We start from the raw sequence: 5,710 nt of genomic DNA, 5'->3' as shown, positions 1-5,710 counted from the left end.
GATAACAAATTAAAATGAGTGTTTGTATTGATAAGCATAAAAAATGTCAAATCCACAGGAAAGGTTTAATTTGATTGGAGAGACCTAGAAAGTCTATTTAAGGGTCAACAGTTATTCAAGACTTGAAAGGTAACTGTGTTTGCTAGAAGCAAGAAGTTGGGGAAAAACACTGTAAATCCAGGGCACTGAGTGTACTTTATCATAACGGAATACAGTAAGCAGGTGGAGAAGAAGCAGAAGTTGAGACTAGAAAACTAGGCAGGGACCAAAAAAATAATGACCTTGTGAATTATACTTGGTATACAAGTATTTGAAATTTATTCCATGGATTACGGGAAGTTGTTGCAGGATTGTAAGCAGGAGCAATGATCAGTCTTAAGTTTCTGAAGTATCACCCTGGCTGCAGAGTGGATATGGAATTATAACCAGAAGTTGGCAAACTTTGTTTAGGGAGAGTGAGATAGTGAATACTCTGAGCTTTGTGGGCCATGCAGTCTTTGTCACAACTACTCAGCCATAGACAGCAGGTAAATGAATAGGCATGGCTGTGTTCCAATAAAATTTTACTCTTTAAAAACAGGCAATAGGCTGGATTTGCCCCATGGTCTATATAGTTTGCCAATCCCTGAGTTAGAAGTTTTGTCCCAAAGCAACAAGATCCAAGTGAGTGCTAATGAGAACTTGAATTGGAGCAGTGGGCATGAAATTGCAGAGAAGACAGTTCCAGAAAAATTAAGAAGATAGAAAAAGCAGGACTTAGTAACCAATTGAAGGGGAAGAAACTTGAGAGGACTCCAAAGTTCATAGTTTAAGGCACTGGGGAGATCATGTTGCCACCAATAAAAATGAGAAAAAATAGAGTATCAGGAGGTCTGTGATACAAAGATTTCACCAGGTCATGAATTATAGTTTCTTTCAAGTGTTGCAATACATTAAGTATTTTTAAACACAGAGTATGTAACAAACACTTTTAATAGAAAACTGTATTTTTCCACTTAATCTAGTAACATATGTTTGTTATAGGAAATTAAATCTGTTCATGCAAGCTGTAAATGAACTAACTCACCAGTCCTGTATTTCTTAGGTTCCCTTGATAAGCAGAAAACTTTAAACTCTCAGTGTAGCTTTCCTTGAAGAGTGTTTGAAATAAAGAATACTTCTCGCAGTTTCAAATCTTCTGAACACAGTGTAAAAACACTCTCTCCCACACCTTGGAGGCCCTGTTTAAACAAAATGCTGAGTTGATGGACCATAAATCTCACCCAATATGGTAATTCCTGTTCCTAACTAACACACTTGGTCTCCAACACTTTAGTATAAACGAGTATCAGGCTATGTGAGAGCAGAGTGTGTATGGTGTAAAAACACAGAGGATGAAACTCAGAAAGAAGTAAGGCCCCAGAAAATTAATCGTTACACTATCTGTCCTACTTACAGTGATCGTAATTTATGGAAGTCAGTTGTCAGTAACTATTTATAAAGCCAATTGGTATCATCAATCCTCTCTTCTCTTGCCTTTTTTTCTGCTCTCTGCTAATTCCTTTCTTTTCTGATTTTTCTGCTGCCTTATCTTTCTTCTCCTTTTCAAATTCAACTATCCCTCTTGTCATCTTTTCCTCACTTTCCTTATTTCTAGTCTTATTTTTAGCTCCCTTCTTCATCCAAACACAGGTCTTTTTGAAGAACTATCATACTTTTTTAAAGTTAACTTTAATCAGCTAAGAGTTTCCTTTTAAATTGAAGAGAGGCAGAGAGAGAGAGACAGAGAGAGCAAAATTGTTTTCTGATTTTTAAACCTAAAGCATACTAGATCAGTATAACAGGAATATATAAAAGAACCTTACTTTAACTCATTTTATGATCAGTATATCAGGGATAGAGCCAGGTTTTGTGGTGCCTAAAGCTGAATAGTACAAAATTAAATATGAAAGCAAATATTTTTTCTTTTAATTTTTAAAAATTTCTTCATATATTGAATATAAATTATAAATTAAACACCCATTGATAACTTGTATATACCATTTCCTCTCATTCAAGAACTAAACAATGAATTTTGTACTTATCACTCCAATTTTTTTTAATTTATTTTTTTATTAAATTTATTGGGGTGACATTGGTTAATATGACCATATAGGTTTCAGGTGCCGGTTTCTATGTTACAAGAACTGTGTATTGCACTGTGTGCCCACCACTCAGTCATATCTTCTCCCATCATCATATATTAGGACCCCCTTCACCTCCTACCCCTTCCTTCTGGCAACCACCACACTGCTGTTTGTGTCCATGAGTTTCAGTTTTATATCCCACATATGAGTGAAATCATATGGTTCTTAGCTTTTTCTGACTGACTTATTTCACTTAGCAAAATATTCTCAAGGTCCATCCATGTTTGTTGCAAATGGCAGTGTTTCATCTCTTCTTATGGCTGAGTAGCATTCCGTAGTATACATGCACCACATCTTCTTTGTCCAGTCCTCTATTGCAGGACACTCTGGTTGTCTCCATGCCTTGGCCACCGTGAATAATGCTGCAATGAACATAGGAGTGCATGTATCTTTGCAAAAACATGTTTTTGAGTTTTTCGGGTATATACCCAGGAGAGGGATTGCTGGGTCCTATAGTAGCTCTATTCTTAATTTTTTGAAGAACTCCCAGATTGCTTTCCATAGTGGTTGCATCAGTCTACATTCCCAGCAGCAGTGAATGAGGGTTCCCTTTTCTCCACAGCCTCTCCAACACTTGTTATTACTTCTCTTGTTGATAATAGCCACTCTAACAGATGTTAGGTGGAACCTCATTGTAGTTTTGATTTGCATTTCCCTAATTGCTAGTGAGGTTGAACAAATATTTATTTTTAATGAGAGCAATCAAAGCAAACTGAAACAATTTAAAGACTGACAAATGCTATATATCTCTCTCAAATACCAGAAAAATAATAGAACATTTTTGCACATTAGCTGGCATATCTCTATAATACTTTATCCCTCACACTTTTTGGCTTCATACTCTGAATTTTTCCTCATATGGCAATGACTTCACAATATTCTCTATAGAAAAAAATAATGGTACTGGTACAAGTTTGTGCCCTACAAACAAGAACATGAAATATGTCCTATCTCATGCATTTCCTATTAATAAAAATGAGTGCTGCCTTTATAAGCATCTCTGCTCCACTATCAAATATATTCCTGACAGGAGAAAAATTTTATTTTCACTGGAATAAGAACCAGACCGTACAATTTTCCACGTATGATGACTGGAAGAATTTCCCACAGATTAGTTCTAGCTGATACATTTCCAGCATATTTCTCCACTTACCCACCCATGGCTGGTGGTAGCCTGCCATTACAATTCCTAACAGGAGGAACACCGCAGGCTTAAAGAGAAAGGGTGAGGAAAGACTCTGACCAGCGCTTACTCATCTAATTAACATTTCAAAGAAAACTGATAGCAAGAGATTGTATTGTCCCAATTATTTACAGAGAATGGCTTACTATGAGCAAACCATTTTCATTCTGATGAAGGTTTTGTTTGCAATGGTTTTTTTGATATCAGCAAAGTTGTGGAAAAACAACTACTCTTTGGAGATTCCAGGTAACAAATTTTGCCTATTCCTCCCCTTTCTTTTGAAAATCATGCTATCAGGTAACAATTAATGTACCCTGAACTCTAAATGATTGAGAAGAGCTTCTGTGTGTGTGTATGTGTGTATGTGTTGGGGGTGGAGGGGTAGGGAAACATCTATAGAACTAATAGTGTTCTATGGATCATGGTTTGGAGGAATTACTTCTCCCAAAAAAATCAAAACCAAAGCTAGAAGAATGACATTTCAGGCCTGGAATTTTAGGCATATGGAATAAGCATTCTCACAGCTGTTAAAATCGTAATGGTAGGTAGTCATTTGTTATTATTTGTTATAGAGACCCTGGTCAAGCCTATTGCTATGTCATTCATTCTAAAAGAATATGTCCAGTAATTCAGTCCATCTGATTTCTCAGGCTTTAGGAATATTTGCTTCAGTGTTGCACACAGAAAAGCTGTAGCAGATTGGGCATATTTTGAGCCACAGGCAAAATATTCTAAGTTCAAGTACCTACTGAATTTTATTTGCCAGTTTTCATGGCGTATATGATAACATTAGCTAAACAGTGATAGTCATTATGTTGCCAGAGAATCAAATTCCTCCCTCGCTCCTGGGAGTGGGGATGAGGTTCTTGGGTTACTGCTGAAATAAGAATTTTTAGAAGCCCCCACGGGAAGATGAGTTGAGGAAAAAGGCTTTACTTGAGTGGAGTTATATTCTTGGGGTGCAGCTGGGGTTCCAGCAGAGCCAGAAGCAAAGCCAGTGTCCAGGGTTCAGTTCCATATTGCAACCAGGTCTAGGTCAACATTCAAGCTAATTAAAGTCCATTAGTCCATTGTGTGTGTGCCCTGAATGGCCATGAGCCACGTCGGCACAGGGGTGCATGCCCCTGCAACAGGAGTCACAGGAGTGCAAGCAGGCAAGTAAGAGAAGAGAGCAAACTCCTCTGTCTAGAAGTTTAAATATTCAGGTTTTGTGCTCCTGCAGTGGCCACACCCATTCTGGCCACTAATTTGTTCCCAAATGAGACCAACCGACAGGCACCTTCTCAGGTCATTCAGACCTTACTGGCATGCTTCCAAACTGCCTTTGTCCAGCCCCTGCCTCCAGCGATCAGTAGGGAACAGACTTGGAGAGTGTTAAATTAGCAAAGCTATATAAATGGCATGCCTACATTACCTAGTCTTCCCTTTACTCCTTTCCTGTTAATAATAACCAGATTATGACAATGGTATCAATTAAATCCAACAATAGTGCACATTTTATATGAGAAAGGCACCAGTATATTGACAAAGATTCTCACCAAACCTTAGTCAGTCTCCTCTGAACTCTTCTCAGCTAGCCTCCACCTTTGGACTCTCGTTTATCTTCATATCACCTGATTTTAGCCAAAAACCCCATTTAGTCAGTTTAGCAAGACTCTCTACCCTCAATATCTGATCACTCTCGATATCTGATCAAATTCCTTATCCCCCACACTGATAGGTGATCACCCTGGCCTGCCTTCAGCAAGAAATCTATCAAGTCTGTTTAGCCAGAATTCCCCCCCTTACCCCTGATGTATCCTCTTAGCAACTTTCTAGCCCCTGACACCCATCCTGCTCCTTGGCTGTAAATCCACACTTGCCCATGCTGTATTTACAATTGAGCCCAGTTCTATATTGAGGTCTGTTTTCCCCTATTGCAATATTTCCTGAATAAAGTCTGTTTCTACTGCTTTAAATACTGTCTAGCTCTGTTTTTTCTTTAACAATATGGAAACTTGCAATCATTACTTTTCAGCAGGAAATAATGAACACTTGCATCAACTTGGGAAGGCCTTATGAAAAGTACTTGAGTATATTAAAAAATTAGACTGACAGCTTTGAGACACAAAGTCTTCTGTTTATCCCTAAAACATGTATATGATTGCCACCAGCAAGTCTAGGCTTCCCTTATGAGTGACCCTCTGTCCACCCCTCTAGAGAGTGAGAAGAGGGTTCAGACTGCAGGCTCATTCAGTTCTTGGCTCCTCCACTGAGACTGCCAATTAGAGCATTTTGTGATATGGACATCTGTCCCCTGGACTGAGACCAGCTCATCTCACAAAGCAGTTGTCAAATGGTAACAACTTTCGGTGACAACCTG

This window comes from Miniopterus schreibersii (genome assembly GCF_964146895.1).
Source record: "Miniopterus schreibersii genome assembly, chromosome: 1".
Classification (NCBI taxonomy): domain Eukaryota; kingdom Metazoa; phylum Chordata; class Mammalia; order Chiroptera; family Miniopteridae; genus Miniopterus; species Miniopterus schreibersii.
The sequence above is the reverse complement of the archived record's forward strand: the minus strand, read 5'-3'. Positions refer to the sequence as shown.